This window comes from Orcinus orca, chromosome 11, assembly GCF_937001465.1.
Source record: "Orcinus orca chromosome 11, mOrcOrc1.1, whole genome shotgun sequence".
Classification (NCBI taxonomy): Eukaryota; Metazoa; Chordata; class Mammalia; order Artiodactyla; family Delphinidae; genus Orcinus; species Orcinus orca.
In genome coordinates this window covers 37,893,901-37,910,630 of record NC_064569.1, presented here as the reverse complement: position 1 = coordinate 37,910,630, position 16,730 = coordinate 37,893,901, and positions in this window count along the sequence as shown.

The following is a 16,730-nucleotide window of genomic DNA, read 5'->3' as shown; positions in this document are numbered from 1 at the left end:
ACCCATTGTTCCATGCCTGCTGTTAATCTACTTCCTCTTCTAGAAGCACTTCTCATAAAATCCAAGAAAATTTTTTCCAAAGAAGCATGCTGAACAAAGGGCAATAACCTAGGAGGTTTGTATAGTTATATCTTTAAGTATATTATTAAATATTAAAATATAGCGACTTGCTTCTCAAGCACTGACTAGGGTTAAATCATGCCAATAAATTACTCTAAATCATTTGCCACTGGAAGGATTGGCGGCTGACTTAGTGAAATACTTATTGGTACCAATCCATTTTCTATTATGCATCTAACACAATTGTTAACACAATAATAAAAATAAATGTTGGGTAAGCATTTTTAAATGCTTCAGAGACACTGTCATTCTTATTTACATTTTCACATTAAACTATAAAGCAGGCTTGGTGGGTGATCCAATACGTAATTGTCCCCCCAGAAGCCACCACCTATAGGGGTTAACATTTTCTTTTCTGTGACCTTTAGCCTCTGACCCATCTACTTTTTCCAACTGAGTGCTTTTTAAAGCAATTCCACCTCAAATACATTTCATTTCCTCAGATCCAGGACAAAGTACCAAGAAATTCAAAAGTCTCATTTAGAAAAGTTTTTTCCCTTATACTTTAGAATTACATCTCTCTCTCTTTCTTTCTTTCTTTTTTTTTTTTTTTTTTTTTTGTATTTTAGGCAAGTGCAGTGGATTGAATAGTGTCTCCTAAAAATTCATCCGGAACCTCAGAATGTGACCTTTTGGGAAATTTGTAGATGTAATTAGTTAAAGATCTCAAGATGTAATCATCCTGGATTTAGGCTGGGCCTTGAATACTATGACTGGAGTCCTTTTAAGTAGAGGAAAGGACACAGGAGACCCATAGAGAAGAAGGACTTGTGAAGATAGAGGCAGAGACTGGAGATATGTACAAGCAAAGGAACACCAGGGACTGTCTGCAGTCACCAGAAGCTAGCAGAGAAGCGTGGAGTGATCTTTCCCTCATAGGCTCCGAGGAACCACCCCTACTGACACCTTGATTTCGGACTCCAGCCTCCAGAATGATAAGAGAATAAATTTCTGTTATTTTCAACCCCTGAGTTTGTACTAATTTGTTATGACCATGCCAGGAACCTAATACAGTGATGTAACGACAATCTAAAACAGATAAAGCATAAATGTTTATCAATATGTGATGTCTGAATCGAACAAGATGCTTTGAGAAAAGGAAAAAGGATTGGGTGGAGGATATTACTAAGTCTGAAAATAGGCTGCTGCCTTAATTAAAAACCATCATTCTTCATAAGTAGCCTGTGAAGACAAAAGGACTGCCTGGCTTGTTCCCTCTGTTATTCTCCATAGCCCTGATCACATTGTATTGAGGTGATTTGTCTTCCACAAGGGCCCTTTCTTATTCTCAGATGAGGCTCTGTGTCCTAGCAGAGGGGCTGACACATAAGTCACAGTAAGTGCTCAATAGATAGGAGGACATGTATCCAGCTTTACCTATGAATAGCGGTCCTTGCGTGCACCTGTTTTCCCGGCATAATTATTAATAGTGTCCTCTTTCCAGATATAGAGAACAGATTTGTGGTTGCCAAGGAGAAGGGGCATGGGGGAGGGATGGACTGGGAGTTGGGGGTTGGCAGATGCAAACTGTTATATATAGGATGGATACACAACAAGGTCCTACTGTATAGCACAGGGAACCATATTCAGTATCCTGTGATAAACCATAATGGAAAAGAATATGAAAATGAATGTATATATATATATGTATAACTGAATCACTTTGCTATACAGCAGAAATTAACACAACATTGTAAATCAACTGTACGTCAATAAAATAAATTTAAAAAAATAAAATGTGTCCTCTTTCATATTAAGAAGTATTCTATTTGGATGAAAAGCTATCCTATCCATTTATGCTTTTGCACATATGGAACAGATGATTTTGGAAATACTGTTGTGAGTCTGCTTGAAAACTGGCAGAGCCAAGGTTTTCCCTATCTGTATTCATTTTTATTGTAAAATTCACATATGTAATTAATACATCCAGAATGATCCTATTAAAGTGAGTCAGATCACATCTTTTCACTGCTCAAAATCCTTTTCATCTCACTCTGAATAACAACAGCCAAAGTCCTTACAGTGGCCCCCAAGTCCCCACACTATGTGACCCATCTCCTCCCTGATCCCACAGCCTGGTGTCTTGTCCAACTGCCCTCCTTGCTGACACTCAAACACACACGTAGACTACTGAGTCAGGGGATTTGCATTTGTTACTGATAAACACATGTCAGAATTTGTGGAATGTAGCTAAAGCAGTATTTGGGTATTAATAGACTTAAAATATCTATAATAGAATAAGAAAATAGAAAATTAATGGCCTAAAGTTAAAACTCAATTAACTAGAAGAAAACCCCCAATAATCCCAAAGGCAGTAAAATAAATAATAATGATAAGCTTACAAATTAATAACATTTAAAAAACCTATAGAGATGATCAACACAAAAGTGTTTATTTGAAAAGAAAAATTCTGGCCATTTTCATCAAGGCAGAAGATATAAGCAAACAATATTAGACATGAAGAAGTGGAAGCTCCATTAGAGATTTTAAATCATAGGAGAATAAAATAAGCAAGTTATGACCATAATTTGAAAACATAGATGAAATAGGTATTTTTAAGAAAAATATAAATCACCAACACATGACTCAAGAAAGGTATTTTTAAAATGCCAAAATACCAGTATCCATTAATGATAGATCGGTAATCAAACTTATTCCTCCCAAAAAGGGATCACTTACAGGAAGTTTTATAAACCAATTGTACCAATCCTTTAAGGAATAGATCTTTTCTATTTTATACAAACTGTTATAGAAAAATAGGGAAATTTATTTTATATATTTAGTATAATCTTGATAACATAAGAGAATTCAAGATAAAAATTGTAGGCCTATTATATTTATGAACATTATAAAAATATTTGCAAATCAAATCCAGCAACATACAAAACCAAAAGTTATAAAATGTTCAACATTAGAAGCCCATTAATATAATTTACAATACCGACATTCTAAAGAGAAAAATTATATAATAATCTTAATAGAAAAGCATTAAGAAAGATGAAATCCAACACTCATTTAAGTTGTAAGAAAAACCTAACACATCCTAACAAATATTAAAAGACAAATTCTACCAAATATTTATTAAATGAAATTCCAATTTTACAAAAACTCTTTTAGGTTCCATAAAAAGAGAGACTAGCCCCCAATCCATCTTGGTGCCAAGCATAATCTTGATGCCAAAGCTAGACAAGAACAGTGAAGGGTGCCAGCATGTGCTGCCCCCAAATATGCCACTTTGGCTTAAGGATTATTTTGAGCCAAAATCATTTGAAAAACAACCGATACGATAAGGACACGCTGACCTTGAAGCTTGAGATAAAAATTCCCATGTGAAATGTTCCCCCTCTGTACCAAGAAGAAGAAACATTCTTATCAACAGAGATGAAGAGTCAAGGTAGAGAGAAATCTGCACAAACAGACCTTGTTAAAATCCACTCTTATCTTCCTTTAGTCTCTCCATCTATTTTAGTTACTTTTCCACAATGGCTCCTCTTTGTTCAAACACTTAGGTGTAGTCGCTTCTTTGGGTCTTCATTTTCCTATGGGGGCTCCCATGTACATAGACAAACCTATGTGCTTTTCTCCTGTTGATCTGTCCTACGTTAATTTAAATTTTATTTATTTTTTTATTTATGGCTGTGTTGGGTCTTCGTTTCTGTGCGAGGGCTTTCTCTAGTTGCGGCAAGTGGGGGCCACTCTTCATCGTGGCGCGCGGGCCTCTCACTATCGCGGCCTCTCTTGTTGCAGAGCATAGGCTCTAGACGCGCAGGCTCAGTAATTGTGGCTCACGGGCCTAGCTGCTCCGTGGCATGTGGGATCTTCCCGGACCAGGGCTCGAACCTGTGTCCCCTGCATTGGCAGGCAGATTCTCAACCACTGCGCCACCAGGGAAGCCCTGTCCTACGTTAATTTAATTCTCAGGCCCAGCCAGAGACCTGAAGAGGGTAGAGGTAAAGTTCTGCTTCCCCTACAACGATATTAAATAGAAAATTTACAGTCTAATTTCATTCCTGAACATAGGTGTAAAAATCCTAAACAGAAGCTTATAAAACCTAATTCCATAATCTATAAAAAAGTAAATAATTTATGGTCAGGTTGAATGCATTCCAGGAATACAAAGCTGATTTAATGTCAGAAGGTAAAATTATATTATTTATCTCATGTGTAGTAAAGATTGTAAACTTGCCCCCAAAGAGGTTTGGCCTTTGTCCCTAGCTTCTAGGAGATAATCTCTAAGCATTTAGTACATCATGCCTGATAGGAATGTCTTTATTTGCCTGGGAACTTTGGATAACTGGAGAGTCTAACAGGATAATTTAGGGCAAAGGGTGACTACATTGGAAAAATGGGAACCGGAGACTGAAATCAGCCATGTGGGTGATGACTCCTACTTATGTAGTGGAGCCCCAGTAAAGACCCTGGACACCAGGCCCAGGTGAGCTTCCCTGGTTGACAGTACTTTGTGCACATTGTCACACACTGAAACTGGGAAAGTAATGCATCCATGACTCCAGGGGGAGAGGACAACAGAAGCTCCATATTTGGTATATCCTGGACTCTGCCTATGTTCTTCTTGACTGATTTTAACCTGTCCTAAAATTATCAAATCAATCAAATGATTTTAATTCTCCTAATATCCCAACAATACAGTAAGCTGCTTTTAAAATTTATATGGAATAGCAAAGGACCAAGAATAGCCAAGACACTTCTGAAGAAGATGGGGTCTTCTACAATCATATATCAAGATTTATCATAAAGCTGTAGTAGTTAAAACCTAGTGTCTGGCACAGGGATTGATCAATGGAACAGACTAGAGAGCCCAGGAATAATAGACCCACATGTGGACAATAGTCAATGTCAGGGAGAGAACATCTAAGGATGAAGAGGGAGAAAAGAAAGGAAAATGGTTGAAGAGAGAAATATTTGTCTCTGTATACATTTGACCACAGCCAAAACTATTTTCCTTAATATTTAAGGAATGAGGGGACATCGAGTGTGGCCCAAGTCACAGTTCAGTTTTCACATCAAGAAAGACGGTCAGTTACATAATTTTGGGGGCCCACTACAAGATGAAACTGCAGTGTTCAAAAATTATTAATAAATATTATAAATCATTATAAATTATTAATAATTTCAAGACGATGACAGCCGAACATCCAACAAAGTGCAAGGCCCTTCTAAGCCTGGGGACATGTGTGACTGCACATGTCACATGCCCATGAAACCAGCCCTACATCCTACAGGTCTCTCTGCAGTGCAGGGTTTGACTAATGGATGATCATGAATCATATATACGTTGCTATCAACTTTGTGGGTGTCAACTAATGTGAAAAAAGTTCTATCATGTCTGTTTTCACTTACAGCTATACACAATATTCTCTGGAATTAGGGCAAAGAATTTTCTACTTTTTCTCCAGTTATGTTAACTCAAACACACTTGTAACTCAATACCTCATTTAAGTTTCAACTCAAAGGCAGTTGCAGGGCATAGCCTAGTTCCAGACACTTAGGAGAGTACTTTAAATTTTCTTCCATTACCCTAATAAATTTTCTGTTGTTTGACATTTTCCTGTGGCATTCATTTTCAAACTTGAAAGATTAATAGAACATTTCACCAAGGTAATACTAGGTTACTTTATTTTATTTTAGGTTACTTTATTTTTTATTGTCGAATAGAATGAATAAATCAGTGTCTCAAGTTATAGAGATTGTAATGTATGAAGTTGAATAATTGGTAATTCCTAAAAATTGATTTTCTAGAATGGAGTAGAGTTGAAGCATACTCAAAATTAGTTTTTATAAAATAAAAAAATCTAACCTACTTCATAGAAGATATTTTGAAAAATATAAATGTATAGCAGCTTCCACTACATTATTTTGAATCTTCCGAAGACTGGTTGCGTTCTTATTTATTATTATAATATGTACAAATGCTTCCACTTCACCAATAGGCCCAATGTATAAAGTTATGTTTGGAGTTAAAATATTCACAAGTGTTTGGTAATTTGTTATACCCAGACAGTGTTTCTGGGGCCATTTGTAGTAAAAGCTATTGCAAAGTAATATTTTCAAGTGGATTCTTCCACCCCCAAATGAAGAATTCAGCTCACTTTCAGAGGAGTGATTAAATGAACAACAGTAATTGCTTTCTCTTTACACAGTTACTCTTAAAATGCTGCAAAGGATTTCATCATTGATTTCAGGTCAAATCTTTTTGCAAGTTTTTCTCTCTGGAGGTCTTCTGCCTGAAGCCACAAGCAAGAGTTTTCAAGGAGTTAAGAGTGTATGAGGTCATCTGCATTTGCTATTATTAGGTGGACCCTATTGTGAGTGATTTTATTTGACAGCATCATAACCGATTACCTGAAAATTCGAGCCAAAAGCTGTCTTTTCAAGAAAAATTCAATTTGCAATTTACATTTTCCACACTTCCTTTCCGCCCACTAACAAATCAGCTGCAGATGTCTGTTCAGCTCCAAAAGGCACTTTGCATGGGAAAAGAAACAGCCTTAAGCCTTCTTCAGGGTGATCACACTTAGCAGCCAACAGAGAGGAACTGGGCTCTGTGATTGAGGGCAGAATTGGTGTGTGGGATCAGGGAAAGATTTAATGAAAATCCAAAGGCCCACAGAACACTGATAAACTTTTCAATGTCAGGGGCTGGTCCCAAGAATCACAGATAAGAATAGCGGAGCTTTATTGACTAACACCCAGGTTCTCTTAGCCTAAGGTCTGACACACCCTGCTTTCTCCCCTCCACACTCCCTGCTTGTCAATCAGCAAAGGCCTCCACTTTTCTGTGTCTTGTTTATCTTTTGTTTTCGGTTTGTCTTTGAGGAATTGTAATATGATAGAAGAATTTGTTGGCCATTTGAATAGCCTCTTTTGTGATTTGTTCTTATCCATTTTTCTGTTGGATTGTATCTTTTTTCTTCTTAATTTGTAGATGTCTTTTATATATCTGGCATAAGTTTCTAACTGTTGTTCATGTTGTAAATATTTTCTTCTCTCTGGGCTTCCTTATTCACTCTTAAATGTACTTTTGATGAACAGAAGTTATTAATTTCAATGTAATTAAATATGTGATTTGGGCTTTTATGGTTTCTTTATAGTTCGTATTTTTTATGTTGTCCTCTTTTTAGAGTCTTTCTCTACTCTGAAATCATGAAGGTATACTCCTATCATATCTTCTTAAAGTTCCTTCATTTTTTTTCACATTTATGACTAAACAATCTGGAATTAATATATGTTTATGGTGTAAGGTAGAGGTCAAATTTCTTTTCTTTTTCTATGGGATATTTAATTGTTCCAATATTATTCATTGAAGAGGTCTCCCTTTCTCCCATTGGTCAATAATACCACCTTTCTCATAAATCAGATATCCCTGTGTAGCTGTCTGCTTTGGCTCTCTTTCGACTGCATTGGTCTGTTTGTCTCTCCTTGTACCATTCTCTAAATCTGTGCCAGTGTCTTAACAACTTCATAGTCTTGATAATCAGGAATCTGGCTTTGTTTTTCTTCTTAAAAAATTTTCTTGACGATTCTTGGTCCTTGGATAGCTAACTAAATTTCAGCTTGTCAAGTTTAATAATAATAGTAATAATAAAAATAACAATCAAAGGAGGTTTGCTTTAAATATATAGATCCATCTGATATTTTTACAATTTTGATTACTCTAATTCATGAATGTATTTCCTATCAATTATTTAGATATTATTTTATTTTTCTTAATAGTGTTTTATAGGGTTTTTTTGCCCTCAGGTTTTGCATATACTTTGTTAGATTTATTCTATGATATTTGATATTTTTGCAGTTATTATAAATGGTATCTTTTCATTTGGTTTTTAAATAACTAGTATATAGAATTTAAAATATTGTTTCTAGTAACTTTGCTAAACTCATTTTTAATTTTTTTAAAATTTATTATTTATTTAAATTTTTGGATTTTATTTTATTTATTTTTTTAGACAGCAGGTTCATATTAGTCATCAATTTTATACACATCTGTGTATACATGTCAATCCCAATCACCCAATTCATCCCACCATTACCACACACACCCCCCCCGCGGCTTTCCCCCCTTGGTGTCCATACATTTGTTCTCTACACCTGTGTCTCAGTTTCTGCCCTGCAAACCAGTTCATCTGTACCATTTTTCTAGGTTCCACATATATGCGTTAATATATGATATTTGTTTTTCTCTTTCTGACTTACTTCACTCTGTATGACAGTCTCTAGATCCATCCACGTCTCAACAAATGATCCAATTTCATTCCTTTTTATGATGGAGTAATATTCCATTGTACATATGTACCACATCTTCTTTATCCATCCTTCCGTCAATGGGCATTTAGGTTGCTTCCATGACCTGGCTACTGTAAATAGTGCTGCAATGAACGTTGGGGTGCATTTGTCTTTTAGAATTATGGTTTTCTCTGGGTATATGCCCAGTAGTGGGATTGCTGGATCATATGGTAATTCTATTTTTAGTTTTTGAGGAAACTCCATACTGTTCTCCATAGTGGTTGTATCAATTTACATTCCCACCAACAGTGCAAGAGGGTTCCCTTTTCTCCAAACCCTCTCCAGCATTTGTTGTTTGTAGATTTTCTGATGATGCCCATTCTACCTCGTGTAAGGTGATACCTCATTGTAGTTTTGATTTGCATTTCTCTAATAATTAGTGATGTTGAGCATCTTTTCATGTGCCTCTTGGCCATCTGTATGTCTTCTTTACAGAAATGTCTATTTAGGTCTTCTGCCCATTTTTGGATTGGGTTGTTAGTTTTTTTGATATTGAGCTGCATGAGCTGTTCGTATATTTTGGAGAATAATCCTTTGTTGATTCATTTGCAAATATTTTCTCCCATTCTGAGGGTTATCTTCTCGTCTTGTTTATGGTTTCCTTTGCTGTGCAAAAGCTTTGAAGTTTCTTTAGGTCCATTTGTTTATTTTTGTTTTTCTGTCCATAACTCTAGGAGGTGAGTCAAAAAAGATCTTGCTGTGATTTATGGCAAAGAGTGTTGTTCCTATGTTTTCCTCTAAGAGATTTACATTGTCTGGTCTTATATTTAGCTCTCTAATCCATTTTGAGTTTATTTTTGTGTATGGTTTTAGGGAGTGTTCTAATTTCATTCTTTTACATGTAGCTGTCCAGTTTTACCAGCACCACTTATTGAAGAGGCTGTCTTTTCTTCATTGTATATCCTTGCCTCCTTTGTCATAGATTAGTTGACCATAGGTGTGTGGGTTTATCTCTGGGCTATCTATCTTGTTCCATTGATCTATATTTCTGTTTTTGTGCCAGTACCATATTGTCTTGACTACTGTAGCTTTGTAGTATAGTAAGAAGTCAGGGAGTCTGATTCCTCCAGCTCCATTTTTTGCCCTCAAGACTGCTTTGGCTATTTGGGGTCTTTTGTGTCTCCATACAAATTTTAAGATTTTTTTTCTAGTTCTGTAAAAAATGCCATTGGTAATTTGATAGGGATTGCATTGAATCTGTAGATTGCTTTGGGTAGTATAGTCATTTTCACGATATTGATTCTTCCAATACAAGAACATGGTATATCTCTCCATCTGTTTGTACCAGCTTTAATTTCTTTTATCAGTGTCTTATCATTGTCTGCATACAGGTCTTTTGTCTCCCTAGGTAGGTTTCTTCCTAGGTATTTTATTCTTTTTGCTGCAATGGTAAATGGGAGTGTTTCCTTAATTTCTCTTTCAGAGTTTTCATCGTTAGTGTATAGGAATGCAGGAGATTTCTGTGCATTAATTTTGTATCCTGCTACTTTACCAAATCCATTGATTAGCTCTGGTAGTTTTCTGGTGGCTTCTTTAGGATTCTCTATGTATAGTATCATGTCATCTGCAAACAGTGACTGTTTTACTTCTTCTTTTCCAATTTGTATTCCTTTTATTTCTTTTTCTTCTCTGATTACCATGGCTAGGACTTCCAAAACTATGTTGAACAATACTGGTGAGAGTGGACATTCTTGTCTTGTTCCTGATCTTGGAGGAAATGCTTTCAGTTTTTCACCATTGGGAATGATGTTTGCTGTTGGTTTGTCGTATATGGCCTTTCTTATGTTGAGGTAAGTTCCCTCTATGCCCACTTTCTGGAGAGTTATCATAAATGGGTGTTGAATTTTGTCAAAAGCTTTTTCTGCATCTATTGAGATGATCATATGGTTTTTCTCCTTCAATTTGTTAATATGGTGTATCACGTTGATTGATTTGCTGCTGAGAAATCAGCTGTTAACCTTATGGGAGGTCCCTTGTATGTTATTTGTTGTTTTTCCCTTGCTGCTTTCAATAATTTTTCTTTGTCTTTTATTTTTGCCAGTTTGATTACTGTGTGTCTCAGTATGTTTCTCCTTGGGTTTATCCTGCCTGGGACTCTCTGCACTTCCTGGGTTTCGGTGGCTATTTCCTTTCCCATGTTAGGGAAGTTTTCGACTATAATCTCTTCAAATACTTTCTCGGGCACTTTCTCTCTGTCTTCTCCTTCTGGGACCCCTATAATGCGAATGTTGTTGTATTTAATGTTGTCCCAGAGGTCTCTTAGGCTGTCTTCATTTCTTTTCATTCTTTTTTCTTTATTCTGTTCCGCAGCAGTGAATTCCACCATTCTGTCTCCAGGTCACTTATCCGTTATTTTGCCTCACTTATTCTGCTATTGATTCCTTCCAGGGTATTTTTCATTTCAGTTATTGTATTGTTCATCTCTGTTTGTTTGTTCTTTAATTCTTCTAGATCTTTGTTAAACATTTCTTGCATCTTCTCTATCTTTGCCTCCATTCTTTTTCCGAGGTCCTGGATCATCTTCACTATCATTATTCTGAATTATTTTTCTGGAAGGTTGCCTATCTCCACTTCACTTAGTTGTTTTTCTGGGGTTTTATCTTTTCCCTTCATCTGGTACATAGCCCTCTGCCTTTTCATCTTGTCTATCTTTCTGTGAATGTGGTTTTTGTTCCACAGGCTGCAGGATTGTAGCTCTTCTTGCTTCTGCTGTCTGCCCTCTGGTGGATGAGGCTATCTAAGAGGCTTGTGCAAATTTTCTGATGGGAGGGACTGGTGGTGGAGAGAGCTTACTGTTGCTCTGGTGGGCAGAGCTCAGTAAAACTTTAATCTGCTTGTCTGCTGATGGGTGGGGCTGGGTTCCCTCCCTGTTGGTTGTTTGGCCTGAGGCAACCCAACACTGGAGCCTACCTGGGCTCTTTGGTGGGGTTAATGGCAGACTCTGGGAGGGCTCACGCCAGGGAGTACTTCCCAGAACTTCTGCTGCCAGTGTCCTTGTCCCCACGGTGAGCCACAGTTACCCCCGCCTCTGTAGGAGACCCTCCAACACTAGCAGGTAGGTCTGGTTCAGTCTCCCATGGGGTCACTGCTCCTTCCCCTGGGTCCCTATGCACACAGTACTTTGTGTGTGCCCTCCAAGTGTGGAGTCTCTGTTTCCCCCAGTCCTGTCGAAGTCCTGCAATCAAATTCCACTAGCCTTCAAAGTCTGATTCTCTAGGAATTCCTCCTCCCGTTGCCGGACGCCCAGGTTGGGAAGCCTGACGTGGGGCTCAGAACCTTCACTCCAGTGGGTGGACTTCTGTGGTATGTGTGCTCCAGTCTGTGAGTCACCCACCCAGCAGTTATGGGATTTGATTTTACTATGATTGCGCCCCTCCTACCATCTCACTGTGGCTTCTCCTTTGTCTTTGGATGTGGGGTATCTTTTTTGTGAGTTCCAGTGTCTTCCTGTTGATGATTGTCCAGCAGCTAGTTGTGATTCTGGTGTTCTCATAAGAGGGAGTGAGAGCACGTCCTTCTACTCCGCCATCTTGGTTCAGGGCCACAAATTTCGCTTCTCTAAACTCATTTATTAATTATTTTAATTTGGCTGTAATTTTTTTTTCAATTTTTCCACTCACGTAATTATATCAGGTGTGAAGAGTGATGTTTTATTTCTTCTTTTCTGATAACTATGCAATTTATTTATTTTTTGTTTCATACTGTACTGGCTAGGACTTTCAATGGTGTATGTTAAATAAAAGTGATTCCTTGTCTTGTTATAGATCTCAAAAAGAAAACTTTCAACATTTTACCATTAATTTTTACACTCATCAGAATTTGCTTTGTAAATATCTTTTATTAAATTAAGAAAGTTCCCTTGTAGTTCAAGTTTGGTAGAAGTGTTTGTTTTTTAAAACTATGAATGGATATTGGATTTTACCAAATGCTTTTTCTGCAACTATTGAGATGATGTGTGTTTTTTCTCTTTCATTCTATAAATGCAGTGAATTACATTGATTTGTTTTTCAATGGAAGACCAAAATTCAAAATTTTATTTTTGGAATAGTCCAATTCAGTCATGAAATATTACTTTTTGCATATTACTGGATTGTCTCAGCAGCACTAGAATATGTTTCATGAATGCAGGGGTTTTTGTCTGTTTTATTCACTGCTCTGTTACCATGGCATATTTGTTGAGTGAATGAATGAAGGAATCCCTCAGAATTGTGACATCCTCTGCCTGTGAATAGAGAGCCCTGATCCCCTGGTTACCTGGGGTGGGGTCCTTTCTCCTGGCTGCACAGGGGTCATATTTCCCCAGGACTGGGTACCACATTCACCCCACTTTCTAGACAGAATATATCCAAACAATACCTCTCTTGGTTTCTTACCAAAGCCACCCTGCCTCCTTACCCATCTCCCGGTCCTTCCTATGTGTTGAGACCCCTCACATTCTTTATCCAGTGTTTAGTGGATAAATGAGTCACTTGTTCACTGGCATCCAACCCAGTTCACCCAATGGCACAGCTGCCTAGGAGCCAGAGAGGGGACAGGAGAGAAGGTGGAGGGACTGCAGCTACCTTTGTATCACCCTGAAGATCATGACTAGAATCCCACATTCTGGGAAGAACTCTCATCTGTTCTGTGGAAGTCACTCTTGAAAGAGAATAAAAGAGCTGAGACATATGTTTTTCGTCAGGAATCACAAAACAAGGAGAACCAAGACCAAAGTGTGCTGTCAGATGACACATAGATACTCACCTGTTATCCTCCATTATAAAGCATAAGAAATGTTTTAGAATGTTAAGCATTTCATTTCCAAACATTTTTAAGTTAATGTGAAAAAAAGTCTCATTTTAAAATGACCAATGTGCCATGAAGTTAACAAGCTCATTTGGAACAAAAATGACATGCGCTATATTATGGTTTCTTTACTGGTGACATTGTGTAATTACAATTACAATTCTAATTGTGAAAGACTAAACCCGTAAACAAAGTATTTGACCTTAATATGGCTTAGGTTACAGAGCTCTTCATGACTCTTTTGCCCACGCCTCCATTTTTCTCCTTGAACTTTTGCCCCAGGGGTTTTGTAATTCATTCCAATTATCCAATAAGGCAGGTTTTCCTGACAGTAGAGGTACATCTCCCCGCCACACCCCAACCCCAACACACAGGGACACATATTTTCTCTCTCTCTCTCCCTTTGGAACACTCTTTCCCATCAGCAGCTTCTTTGTCTGGCAACTTCAACCCTTCAGAGGCCTTAAATATCACTTCCCACCTCCACCCCCAAAATAGGAACCAGGCCCCTGTGCTATTTTATAGCCCCTTGAATTTTTCCTATCATATCACTCATCAAATGTCATTTATCCACTTGTCTTCCCTAGAGGCTATAAACTCTTAGGCAAGTGTCCATACTGTCTTGCTCACAGTTGAATCCCCAGGCCCTGGAGTAGTACCTAGCATATATCAGGGATTCAATAAGTATTTATTGAATGAATGAATGAATGAACAATTAAAATCTTAGCCTGGCTTGTATTCCTGAATTATTAGTGTTAGCTATGCACCTTTCTAAGTTGACTTAGAATGGGTTCCAGGAGGTCTCATGTCTGTAGCTTGAAGAGCTCCTGAGAATATAATTTCCCCCTAGATGAACAGAGGTGATTTAGTACTAAAAGCCCCTGCCCAGTGTCCACTGAGAGGCAGACTGCCTGGGTTTGAATCCCCACTCCACTACTTATGAGCTATGTGACCTAGGACAAGTGACAATTTTTGTGTGCCTCAGCACCTCTCATAAGGTGGTTGTTGAAGTAAAGGAGCTTAACACAGTGGCTGGCATACAGTGAATACCTAAGGAATGCCATGCCTTTATTTGACAGTAAGTCAGGTGATAATTGTAGTGCGGGCTTCCCCAGGAAGATGCGGAAGGGGATCCCCTTGGGAGGAAATATTCAGTTCTCTTGTTAAGAGGTCATGGGGACATCAGTGAAAGGGTGAAGTTTCAGTCACCTCAGCTGAAAATGGAATTGGGGCTACTGGGTTCCCTGCCATCTAAAACTGATACTGGGCTCCAAAGAGGGGAAGGGGAAACCTATTTAGGGAGACACTTCTCTTTAAATTTATAGTTCAATACTTAAACGGGGAAACTCTCAGAAAGATGAACTTCCTCATCCATCATCTTACTCCAGGGAACTGTTTATTTTTGTTTTTTTAATTTATTTATTTTGTTTTTGGCTGCATTGTGTCTTCGTTGCTGTGCACGGGCTTTCTCTAGTTGCGGCGAGCGGGGCTACTCTTTGTTGCGGTGAGGGCTTCTCATTGCAGTGGCTTCTCTTGTTGCGGAGCACGGGCTTTAAGTGCGTGGGCTTCAGTAGTTGTGGCACGTGGGCTCAGTAGTTGTGACTCGAGGGCTCTAGAGTGCAGGCTCAGTAGTTGTGGCGCACGGGCTTAGTTGCTCCGTGGCACGTGGGATCTTCCCGGACCAGGGCTTGAACCTGTGTCCCCTGCATTGGCAGGTGGATTCTTAACCAATGCGCCACCAGGGGAGTCTCAGGGAACTGTTTTGAAAGAGCAGTAACCATAAGCACATCCCAGAATTATCCCCTAGTCTTTCCCTGCCAGTGTTCAGATTAACTAGAGAGGACAGTGGATGCTCAGGTGGGTGAGAGAGAACAGTGAGAGCTGTGGAATGCATTAACATGTCCTACACTGTGGGTTGGCCACCCTAATTCCCATCCCCCACCCCCTTCTCATCAGCCAGCTCTCAGCCTGTGACACGGCTCTGGTGGATGAGATATAAGAGAATATTTATGTGCTGGGGCTTCTGGAAAGGTTTTTGCTTTCTTGATAAAGAAGAGACCGAATGGGCTATGTGGACTGAAAAAAATGCACCACGTAAAAGTTGAGAGTTACTTATCTGGTGGACAAAACTGAGGACTTAAGCCTGGGACACAGCATCTCAGATAGCTCTGAGAGACTGCTCCGAAGAGACAAGGGGGAGCCAGGGTACATAGGAGTTTTTGCAACAAAGACCAAGTATCGGAGCATCAAAGGATTACTGTTAACTAAAGAAAAGCAGACATCTCAGGTTAAGGAATTTAGTGCTTTTCTATGTATGGGAAGATGCAAAATCTGGGCTCACTGGAATCATTCCTTTGATATGCACCTCAGCTATCTGGGGCCAGTCTCCCGTGCTTCCTCATCTCGAGTCTCCTCAGGGCGCATCGTTGCAGGGCTCACCATTGGGGCGGCTGTAATGTGATGGCTTGGTGGCGGCAACATCCTTTGTTTACTGATATGGCAGGCAGTATTTTTCACTTACAGCTAGGATGCTTCATGTTGCCCTTTCTTCTTCCTCCTTCTCCCTGCCTAGAACATAGACAGATGTGATGTCTCAAGGTGTAGCAGGTATTTTGCAATCATAAGGCAATGAGCATGAAGGCAAATGCCTCTAAGCTAAGGATGGTGGAGGGAAAGATGGAAACACCTGCATCCCTGATGACATCATGGACCTCCTGCACCAGCCCTGGACTGCCCACCTCTGCCCTTGTCTGAGACAAATAAACTGAGGTGAGTGATGGTTGGGTTTTCCTGCCTTTGAATGGACTCCTAACACATACATACGTGCATGCATACATACCTGCATGCATACATACTAATAAATAAATACAGCCTGCAGCCCAAACCTTTAGACCATGTGCACCTCAACTGCAACACTTACCACAGTATCTTACCATCACTCAGTTTTCTTTCTCTTCTATTAGACCTGAGATCCTTGAGGGTAATGATCTGGGCTTAATTATTTCTCTCTCTGCAGCATATACTGTAGTAGAGACTCAGTAGATGTTTGATGAGTGAATCCATTACATTGGATGTATTGTGACGAGTGAGCTTGCAGATCAGGAGCTGGTGCTATGGTCCAGCCAGGAGAAGGGTGATGCTCTGTGAAGAAACCAGGGGCATCTTGAGAAATGAAACTCATGAGCCATCAACTGAACTCTTGTGGTTTCACTTGTTTCTGGATCTTTTATGACAAAAGCAAATAAAGCAATGCTAATGCGTATAAAAATGCAGACATTTTATCAGGTGATGAAAACATATGCCCTTCTCAGACATAGAATTAACCTTAATAGGAGGAGTGATAGGAATAACAAAACAGGGAAAAGGGCAAAATAATTTTTCTCCCCTTATTCACGTGGCTGCTTACTCATAAAATGGACCTTTATTTTGCCAGAAAAATCCAGACGTTTGTATTTTAAAGAACCCAGAGCCACGACTGATTAAGAAATGCTCGCTCTTGACCTTATCGGCTTCATTCAGGC